The sequence below is a fragment of the Dasypus novemcinctus genome, chromosome 2, assembly GCF_030445035.2.
Source record: "Dasypus novemcinctus isolate mDasNov1 chromosome 2, mDasNov1.1.hap2, whole genome shotgun sequence".
Classification (NCBI taxonomy): Eukaryota; Metazoa; Chordata; class Mammalia; order Cingulata; family Dasypodidae; genus Dasypus; species Dasypus novemcinctus.
The window spans coordinates 93,839,038-93,850,955 of record NC_080674.1 but is presented as its reverse complement, the minus strand read 5'-3'; positions in this window follow the sequence as shown (position 1 = coordinate 93,850,955).

The following is an 11,918-nucleotide window of genomic DNA, read 5'->3' as shown; positions in this document are numbered from 1 at the left end:
TCCAGAGCAAGAGAAAGTTCACTACATTTTGCTCTTTCAAGTGTCCCAACAGCAAGGACATCACCTGGGAGCTCATTAGAAAAGCAGAATATCAGGACCTACCCCAGAATATTGACCCAGAATCTACCTGTTTATATGATCCGCAGGTGATTTATATGTACATTAAGGTTTGAGAAGCTCTTCAATATGCCATGAAAAAGTAAGACCGATGAAAACACTGAATAGGCAACCTAACTGAGCTGAGGATTTGGAGAATTAATAAGTGAAAAATACTGCCATTTAATCCCGCAGCTTATTTATAGCTTGATATTTTTTAAATAAAATTCTATATAACTACTGAGAAAGTGGGCAACTGTACTTTAAGAAATCCTTCGTCACAATCAGCATTTCTCAAAATTTCCATAACAAAGACTAATTTTGCCTTTTCTTGATTTAAAAAAATAGAGGAGGCCATTTCTTTTTAATTCATGAGAAAAATTTTCTTGATAGGAGAAAATTTATTTTGACTTGAATGTGGCCTGCAATATTTTCAAAGAAAAAAATTTAGGAAAATAAGAGATGTAATTAAACAGGTAAATATTCCAAGACAGCTATTAGTAGTTTAAAAATCAAAAAGCACTTGGCGAACTGGAATGGATCAGTATTTCTGTCTTTGTTGCACAGTATGAAGTTAAATATACAAAGAAAATTATATTTTCAAGCTAGCTTCATGCAAACTAAAAGACCAAAATGTCAAGATACTATATAGAGCAAAAAATCAATACAGTTGCTTTGAAATAGGTTTTAACATTTATATGTTAGCACTATATGACCTATCATGATTCAAAAAAAATATTTACAAAACATATTAAAAGCTTCTGATATAGCATAACTTACTCAAACTAAAAATGGTAATTCTTCTACTTCTAAATTCCACATTTACAAAAGCCCTCAAATCAATTCCTATCCAAAAAGAATGATTATTAAGTCTGATACTTAATGGGTCTTTGGGAACATAAAAAAGTTAAGAGTGAGTTAGAGCAGATTTTGATGGTATGCAGTTTCAACCAGTGAAAGAAGGATGTGAGAGATTCAAATATACTGTCCTAGTTTTTAACCTTTTAAGAACATTTTAATTTTGCCAATTTATAGATGTATGATGATAAAACTAATGAAAGTGAAAGTATTTTGCTGTAATTGGTTTAGATGATGGGAATTTTTGCCAAAAGGAAAAACTTTCTGATCTTAATTGAATATGGGAATTTGTACTTATTAGGTAATTTTTTGTCAACTAAATTCACAGCTGAAATAACAATATTGAATGCAAATTGTTAGAATAAGCAGCCAGTTTCTGGTTTATTTGTTTTGTTTTGTTTAGAGGAAATCAGTATTTTCACCTTCTAGTGAAAATACTTCACACTTACAATCTAGACCTCATGACAGGTCTGAATCCCATGGGGTAGTACTCAAGATGTTTAGAATAACAGAAAAATAAAAGGAAATTAAGATACAGCACATGCATCATGTAAACGAATAATATGCTGGTAGATTTAAAAAGTATACCCCAAACCTACAATAACAAAATCACACATCCTTTCTTCTCTAATATATTAACCTCAATTTACAAGAGCAGAGGAAAAACTTTCCCGACTTTCACCACCATTCCTTCCATTTGGAGAGCTCACTCTATGAACAACTTGTCATGAAACAGGTATAGAAGTACACGCTAGTAGACAAATGCCTCAGTCTAATGAGCTTTTTTAAGAGTTTTGAGCAAATGAATTGGGGAAAGCCCAATAAATTCCCTCATTGCATTTCATCCTGGCAACAAAAAAAGAAAACATAACAATGTAATATCTGTAAGTAAAAGCTATTTAGAGTAAACACAGTTAGCATTTCTCAATTTCTAGGTAGATTCAGTCCTGAATTGTAAAGTCAACACAGATTAAAGGAAACACCCTTTTCTTTTGCCTAATGCAGGTATCTGTAGTGAGTGAGTACTCAACTGGGAATCAAGAAAAAGGAGTTGTGCTTCACCTTCTAATACTGAGTGGCTGAAAGAAAGTGAACTTCCCTGGGGCCCCATTTCCTGTTTCCTCACCTGTAAAACAAAGGTCTTTTCTGGCCCTTCTGACAATACCCTTCTAGTCAAAGGACCTGATACAACTGGTTTAAGATAGCTCAACTTCCTGTACAGGCTCACAACCTCTGGTCTTCAAGGTTTTGTTTTATTATAAAATTCATCATTTCCCTATATTTTAACCAATGCTTTAACTTAAAACGAACACAATATAATTTCACTTTAGGAAATAGCTTGTATTACTATGTAAGCTACTGCCTTATTTCAAAACAGTAAATGCTCACCAGGTTTTTTTAAAGCTAGCCACACTATCATCCAATAGTTATGGTATTTGGGGAAAGCATATTAAGTCAAGAATTAAGATTCCCAGATCTTAGTCTTGCTTAAGGCAGTCATTCACAATGCACACATTACTACACTTGCTGGATCTCAGTTTCCTCATTCTTCCTCAATAAAAGTGAAAGTTTTCCATGATTTCTCGAGTTTTTTTAAATCCAAGAAGTCTACCTCTTTTTAAGCAGGGATAAAATTCAGGTGAAGAATTAATTTTTCTGTAAGAATGCTACATAATCACACTATGTAATTTGGGATTAATTTGGTTATTTAGGCATAAATCTCTTACTTTAAGATTAGAATCTTCCCAATTCTAGCACCAAGATATATATTTTTATCTAGCATTAGACAGTATTAATGTATATTCTTATGCTAGGATATAGATATAAAATTTTCAGAACATTGCCTAATAAATAAGGAATACCTTTTGTTTTCACATACTTATGCCAGGAAACTTTAATTCATAGTTAAATCATTTGAGTCTTAGTTGGAATAAGAATTGTAAGAAAGTCAACTTCTGTGTGAAGCGTTGGCTAGTTCCAGAAAGAAATGCAAAACCACCTGCCTGCTTATTTATGGTAAAGATACAGTGGCTTTTGGCTTATACAAATGGAGTGAAGGAAATAGGGAGGAAGACCGTAGGGCAAGTTGAAATGTTCCTCAAAGGGAGGTTGACTAGTTTTCTATTCACCTTAACAACCTTTGCTTCAGTGATAATCTCCATTTAGTGTTAAGAGCAGATTTTTTCAACAGGAAACAGCGAGATGGGGATATTTGCATTTGGGACAATGCTACTAAGGTAGAAAGTAGCAAAGCCTTGAGAAAAACAGTAGCATAAAATCTTGGCTACCAATTCCCCCTTATTACACAGTGAGATTTCCTTCCCAAATACCCTTGACTCAGCTCTAATGGAATACAACATAATAGAGTTTTGTTACCGTAGGGTATTATCTACACTATTCTATGCCTCTTTGACAGTTAGCTTTCTTGATTCAATAAAGGAGAAGAAAATTGCTGCAATTTGTGGAAAATGTATTAACTCGTTTTGTTCTCCAAGGTACTATTCTTCGTATTCTGAAGGACTAGCTTACAAAATAATATCATAGAAATCAAAAAGGTCTGACCAAGTAGAACCTGGAGTACATATTTCTAAATCAGGGAAAAGATTTTATGTCTGTCTTTCTTAATCTCCTTCCTCCAAAGTCCATGTAGAGTTATTTGGAAAGTGGAGAAATGACATTAGTATATTTTTCTTTGGCCTGCCATATAAATTCCAGTCTATCAAGTTCCTAGGATATGCCAGGCATTGTGTAAAGTCTCTGTACATAGATTTTCTTATTAATCCTTACAATAGTTTTCGAAGATAACTATTACATCTATTTTTTAACTGAGGAAACTGTTCAGGAAAGTTTGAGCATCTGTCTCAACACATCTTTCAAAGATTCCTGATTCTCACCCAGGGTTATCTGATTTCAAAGCCCTTGCATTTTCTGATAATACTACTTATCTTATTACCAGCCCTTTTTCTGAATCAAAGTTTTGTATAAAGAAAAATTTTTTTCTATATCAGGATCCCACAGGAACAATAATGGAACTGGAATGGTAAAAATAGCCAATTGAAGAGAAGAGATTGAACTATCTAAAATACCTGGTACTATGGTGAGCAGCTCTGAGCTCTTAAGGGAAGTACAAATGGAAATAGGAAAATTTCAGGCAGACCACTACATATCATTTCCACAGAGATTCCTATGGCCCAACTGTCAGCAATAGCTGCTGGTTCAAGAAGAAAGGCCAGTGGAAGCACAATTGCCAAACGGAGAGGTAGAGGCTAGGGATAAAGTACCTGAGTTCAAAGGGAAAACTAGGTCACAGCACAGTGCAGTGCTCTCCAGACTTAGTGCAGCCTGGGACCATCTAAGTGAACGTACCTGCACCAGTCGGCATTCAGATTACTACTCTGAAAATTGAACAAATTAAACCCTTCATGTGATGGGGGAACCATTTTAGCTAAACAATGCTACAGTGTATGAGTAATAAATAATGCTCAACACACTCAAGTTAATGGAAGTACGAGAGCATGAGAGCTCTTGACTGACAAACATCCCTGGTACACACCAGGCTCTTTGGATTTTAAACTTCTTTTAGTCATTCAGTAATCATGCCAACCAATAAGCTTTCGTTTTACATAGTAGTAAATGCCAAATACACCCTCTAGAAAATCAGTACTGAATCTATTTAAGTTTCAGTAGTCTTTCTTACGCCATTATGCCATTTGTTACCACTACATGTCTCAGAGTGATGGTGCTGGTGATAGCTACTTTGCTCTTTTCTTCCCACCCATCTATATTTCTTCAAATAGATCATTCATTCCCATAACTTTGATTATCAACAATGTCAAAAGCTTAAAAATCTATTATCTCCTGTCCTATTTTTCTCATCTCTTATACTAGAAATATTTTACTTGGAAAATTCTCCAATCTCTCCAAACAAATATTTGTAAAATGAACTCCTGGTCTTTCTGTCAAGTACCCATCATATCTCTGCAATTTCCTTCCCTCTAGAATTTCTGATCTCTCTTAAAGGAACTCCTACCCATTCACCCCAGCCTCAGTAATGTAGTCCTCTCCATGGCAATCAGTAATGGAGTCCTCTCCGGCTGCTTTGTAAGTCTCCTAAGGCTCCTGGCCCTTTCCCTCCATTCCCTTGCTACTCTCCTGGTTTAGGTTTTTATCTCTTCACACCCTTCTTACTCCCTTCCACCTGTTCCAAAGTCCCAGCTAGAGTTTCAACTCCTCCATAAAGTTTTTTTGACCATTCCATCTCTTATTGATCCCTGCCTGTTCTGAATTCCCACAGCATTTATTCTACCCTCACTTAGGGTGTTTGTTGTAGTTTATGATCTATTGGTCTTGACTTTCCAATAAGACTACAAGCTCCTGAAGGCGGGGACCAAATCTGTTACTTCTTTTATATTTCACTGCACTCTAACAATAACAGTACCTGGTCCAAGAGTACAGGACAGATGCTAAACAAATAATGAGAAATGATTAACATTAGGGCATTCAGTGAAGTTGGTATTGCCAGTACTGCATCCCATCTCTTAGGAAGAAAGTTTACCCCATACAAAGTAATTTTTCTGTCTATGTGAAGTAGCAATGGAAATAATTAACAGTTAATGGAAGTTCTTCCTGGCTGTAAACCTCTGAAGAAGGTGCTTCTGTCTAGCTTTCAACTACTTCTTCATGGTAATATTTTCCCCTACCCACCCCTTTTAGCTGGGGTGTAGATGAGCTAACCGGGAGTAGGCCTTGTTAACTTAACCCTGTTACCTTGGCCACAGTGAGCCATTTCAAGGATGGGCAAATTATCCATTCCTGGCCAGAGGCACATAAGAAAAATCTTGTGAGGATTTCTGGGAAACCTCCTTGCTCTCACCTGAGAGTAGTCTGGACAGATGTTTTCTCTTCTTCTAGAAGTTGTTTTATGTGGAATTACTGCAGCTATTTGTTTATTGTAAAGGATGCCAAGCTAAAGATGAAGCTGACACATAGAGAATGATAGAGCTGAGTCTTGCAAGCAGAGAAGTAGAGCTGGAGCCTTGATCTGATTGTACCTGAAGCCTGTCATCCCCCTGCATTTTTCAGCTCTATGAGATAGTAAATTTCCTTTATTGACTAAACCACATTGTCTCTGGTCATTAATTACTTGCAGCCAGAAACATTCTGCTTATAGTAGGGAAAGCTAACCCCATCACAATCAGGAAATTATTTTTCACAGGAGAAAATTCAGGCCTTTTCATTCTTAGTGTCTTAACCTAAAGAATTCAAATCCCGAATGCTTTGAAAGGACATTTGAACACATCCTCCCATTACTTTGCTCTGCTGAGTGCTGATCCATCCCACAGCTTGAAACACTTTACTTTGAGGACATTGAATTGAAACTGCATTAATTTCTCAAATCAACACCTAGAGTCTCAGATATCTAGAATAATTGGAACAATAGAATGAATGCTCAAAGAGGTAATGCAAGGGAGTGCCTCCATTAGGAGTTGAGGAATGATGGTTGGACTGCTGAAAAAGGCCTGGGTCCCACTTTCTTAGAAGCACAATGGGAGTCAGCAATGTAAAAACTGTAGAAACCAACAGGAAGTAGCAGAAGGCTGGGAGCCATACATGCTTGTTGTATTTGGAGTAATACCTGCTAGCTAAATTGTTGCTAATGCAAGGGTCAGAAGTCTAATTTAAAAAAAAAAAAATCATTTTGAGTGGGCAAGTCAACAAGGATCTAATGACTTCAGATAAAGATCTATGAGGAAAAAATTGAAAGTGAGATAATGCTGCCCAGAGGTCACAAACTCAGATGCCTTCAATGACTTGGCAGGTGCTCTCTATGGATGAACTGTGTGCAGTGGGGAGTGGAGAGGACTGAGGCTTAGTATTCTGCCCAAAGTGCCTAGGGGCTACTCAATTCCAGCTGAGTATCCTATAGAAATACTGGCTTCATGTTGCCAGCTTTTCCAGAATTCTTTAAAAAGGAGGTGGGAATGAGTTCATGTGAAATCAACTTAGAAAAAGAAAAAAAAGTCACTATTTAAGCCAAAAAGGAAAAGAAAAAAATCAGTGAGCCATGTTGTGTGATTTATGGTTAGAGAGGATCAGATTCTTTGAATGTCATTTTCAAACTATGTTTTCTTCTTCTTCGAAATACCCTGTACTGGGCACATGTGATTACAAAAGAAAAGGGTCCTGAAAGCCTCCGTGTTGCTCAAATGTGGCCAGTCTCAAAGCCAAACTCAGCATGTAAATGTGTTGCCTTCCCCCCAGCCTGGGACATGACTCCCGGGGATGAGCCTCCCTGGTGCTGAGGGATTACTACCAAGTACCACCTGATGATGTAACTAGAAAATGACCTTGAATAAAAGAACAACTTGGACCAGGAGAATATCTCAGTCTACGTATAACACCAGGAGTTAAAAATGCTTTTTGACCTGAAGAAAAGGGCGAAATGGAAAGGACAAATGAGTTTACATGGCTATGAGTCTCAAAAAAGAGCTAGGAGGTTATCAGAGGGGTCGCCTTATGCACACCTCAGCCGAGTCCCAGAGATAGATAAAGTAGATACAACCTCAGGTATTGGTTCTTCTGAGGGCTACAGAGACCCACAGGTTCTATGGTCATGGCAGATAGTGTTCAGTGCCATCTCAGTTGGCCCTACTTTGGAGTTTGTGTTTCTGTGTGATGGAGCTAGACTCAGATGTGATCTTTGTTCACAAGCCTCTCCTGTTACTTTTACCGGATCTGTAGTAGGTGCTGGGGTTTAGTATATACCCAGGGGACCTGAATCTCTCAACTGACCATGTGATAGCCAGGCCCTGAGCCTCAACAGACTTGCAACTCCTACACTCTGGTTTATTGGACTTACTCCACTCAGCTAACATGGAGGTGAAGACGGTCAACCACCACACCAGGGAGCCAAGAGTGCCTACAACTGAAAGCAGGAGAATTGCATCCAGCATCCATGTGGAATCTAAGCCCCCACTTGATATAGATGTGGAGTGGACACAACCATTCTAGGGTCCACAGGATGGAGGAATAAAGTATGGATTAGAATGGACTTACTGATATTCTATTCATGAACTATTGTGATCAGTAATCGAAGAAAATGTGGCATTGGTGTGGAGAAAGTGGCCACGGTGGCTGCTGGGGGTAGGGAGTGGGAAGAAGAGATGTGATGTGGGGGCATTTTTGGGACTTGGAGTTGTCCTCGTTGGTGCTGCAGGGACTGTTACCGGACATTGTATGTCCTCCCATGGCCCACTGGGTGGATGTGGGAGAGTGTGAGCTATGGTGTGGACCATTGACCATGAGGTGCAGCAGTGCTCAGAGACGTATTCACCAAGTGCAATGAATGTCTCATGATGATGGAGGAGGTTGTTGTTATGGGGGGAGGAGTGGGATGAGGGGGGTGGGGAATATATGGGGACCTCATATTTTTTTAATGTAACATTAAAAAAATAAAAAAAAAAAGAAAAGGGTCAGTGCTAAAGCAGTGCTTGCCACTCTTCAGTGTGCAAAGGAGTCACCTGAAGAACTTGTAAAAGAGCAGATTCTGACTCATCAGGTCTGGTATGGAGCCTGAGATTTGCATTTCTAATAAGCTCCCAGATGATGCCATGCTGCTGCTGCTTCAGAATAGCAAGATTTTAAAGCAGATTTTTCCAACTTTTAAAAATATATATAATTGAAACAGAAATTTCACAAGACAAAACTTATTATGTGGCATGTACTGTGGTATTTTTAATTCTCTTTTAGTCAGTTTTATCCTATAATACTTGATATATTTCCTTTTTTAAAATGCTGGTCGTGGGAAGCAGATGTGGCTCAACTAACAGGGCTTCTGCCTACCATATGGTAGGACCCAGGTTTGATCCCTGGGGCCTCCTGGTGAAAAAGAAGTAGAGAAAGCACGCCTGTATGTCAAGCCAGTGCCCACATGATGAGCCAAGTGCCTGCGTGGTGAGCTGAGTGCCCATGCAAGTGCCTGTGCAGCAAGCTGAGTGCCCATGTGGTGAGCTGAGTGCCCATGTGAGCAACCACATGGCAAGCCAAGTGCCTGTGTGGTTAGCCAAGTGCCTGCGTGTTGAGCCGAGTGCCCGTGTGAGTGCCTGTGTGGCGAGCCAGTGCCTCTGCAAGTGAGTCATGCAGCAAGATGATGATGTAACAAAAGAGAGACGAAGGGGATAGTCAAAGTGAAGCACAGCAGAAACCAGATACTGAGATGGCACAATTGACAGGGAATCTCTCTCCACATCAGAGGTCCCCAGGATGGAATATTGGTGAATCCTAGAGGAGAAAGATAAGAAGAGAAAAAAAGGAAATAGATATAGAACATGACACAGCAAATGGACACAGACAGCAAAAACAGTGGAGGAGGGAGAAAGGGAGGGGGAGGGGGGATAAATAAATAAATCTTAAAAAAAAATTCTGGTCATGACTCCCTAATAGATTTCACGACCCACTGATAGATTATTGTATACAGTTTGAAAAACACTTCTATTAAATTTTCTAAAATGTTAACTGTGCATTCTATCTCTTCTGAGGACAGAGCAAGAAGAAAGAACGGGGAAATTTTGCTTGAGGAAATGTGGGCCAGCAGATGATAGTAACAGCCAGCTTTGGTTGAGAACCTTCTATGTGCCTGGAGAATGCTTAAGCATATGTGCTTTGGACCAGGTTGCCTGATTCTAATCTCAGTTCTGCCATTTACAAACTGAAACCTTGGGCAAGTTACTTTACCTCTCTGTGGACAGAGTTTCCATATCTGTAAAACAGGGATGATAATACATACACATCTGGGGCTGTTGTGAGAATTGCTGTATATGAAAGCTGTGTGTGTGTATAAAAGTGTTCTGCACACAGCAAGTGTCATGTGTGTTTGCCATTATCATTATTATTATGAAATGCTTCACAGGAGTTAAATCATGAATGTTTTAATAATCCTATGAAATCGCATAGCAGAACTATTGGTGGTACTGTTTACAGAGCCTCGCCTGCTCCTTTGCCAACAGTTTTCCTTCCTATCTTATTTAGGGCATCTACCCTTACAGTTGACTCAGGAGTAAGTCCTGATTAGGAAGATGATTACAGTAGACCCAGTGGGTAACTTTGTCAGTGACTGGTTAAGGACGGACATAAGAATTGGTTTGGGCCAATAAATTTTGAGATGTCTGGGAAATATCTCTTCTCCCTTAAAAGAAAAGCAGGAGGAAGAAATAACGTATCTTCTTGCAGTGGATGTTGTGATGCCGGAAACTGCAGTGCACATTTGGCCACCATGAGGGAAGCTAGGAGAAAACACAGCGGAAGCCATGCTCTGTGATACCAACAGGTAATGTTAGCATCTCTGCTAGGAATAGGAAAGGTGAGGCCTAAAGAAAATAGAAAATGTCTAAAAAAGTCACACTCCAAAAGCAGCCCATTCTTCATCCACTCTGATACAATAGCCCCATAATTTTAAAAAACAGATAGTCATTAAAAAGAAAGACATATCCCAAAGGAATGAATTGATAGATCTGGAATCAGTAGTCCATCTCAATATCTTTAAGATCAATTAAGATTGTCATCTGTCAAGGGTAGATAGGTTGTGATCCTGTTGGAATGTACAGCATTTATACATTTAATTTCTGCCACACTCGGTCACTGCGCATATTTCATGCTTTGCAGCCATTCTTCTGATTACATGTGTACAGATTAGTTCCTCCCTAACTAGGCTGCCGATTCCAAACTAATTCTTATAAACAACCTTGACCCAAGGTGTTATTGACTAGTAATAGATCAAATTGTTCCTGTTTTCAGTCTGTTTTGTTTTAATGTGCATCTTACCTAAAAAAAAAAAGATACTATGGAATTTCAGAAACTCTGGCAAAGATAGGAGACATTTTAGAACAAAGTGACCACTTCGACACCCCCAAAAATAACACCCGTTAAGGAACTGCTTTGGACTCTACATCTGACATTTTTCTACCAAAACATAGCAGGCACAATATTCTCCATGGTAACTTCTCTTACTGTTGCAGAAAACTCAGGAATATCTAAATAGTAAAGTATTACATAGGCAGGATGTTTAAAATTTACCAAGTTACTTAAAAAAAACAAAACTCCTAACTTCATTTGTTGCTTTTTTAAGCAATATTTTGATTCTAAGAAACACACTTTCAGTTCACATTTTGGATCTTTGAAATCAGGAAGTGTCTTGCAATCTTTGTTGGGCAGGCAAAAATCAAAATGTATGTAGCTGCCATTGAACTGTGTAGACACAAACTTTTAGTTTTATCTTGTGGCACAAATAGAATATAATCCCTTGTCATTTTTCTAAAAACCTTTGTTAATGCCTTTGGGTAGGATGAAGAAAATGCCAGCATTATAATTTTCGAATGACTGTCAGAAGCTTGGGAAAAAATATAAATAGTAAAACAGTCTTTTTGAAAGTGCTGCATCAGCAGCCAAAGGCAGCAATAAAACTGATTCAAACAGTGTATCTGGAAAGCTGAACTCCAAAGAAAATTTAGAAAGGAAGCCCTTACCTCATTATTTTGCCTCTACTTTCATTGTCTATGTACAAGACTGAGGAATGTAGGCTATCACAGAGAAAAATCTGTGTCTAAGTCTAAGAAAAAACTTCCAAAAAGCAATAAATATATCTAAATGATAGAGACTGTGTCATAACTTAATTGGTAATATTTTTCTTTCTGTCTTAGAGACAGCAAAAATAAGGGTACATTTTCCAGTGAATGGCACTTTAGAGTTTACAGAACATATTATTCAAAGAAGAGCAAACAGGATCAGAAAGGCTAAACGACGTATACACACACTCACACACGCACACACACATGCACGCACACGAGTTTCTGAAAGACCAGAAAATAGGTTTCATTTTCTTTGCACTGCAATGCTTTGTCTCTGTGTATGAACCAGTTTTGCAAATGTGCCTGTAAGCCAAGGATTCAATTTGGAAACAACAGTATTTG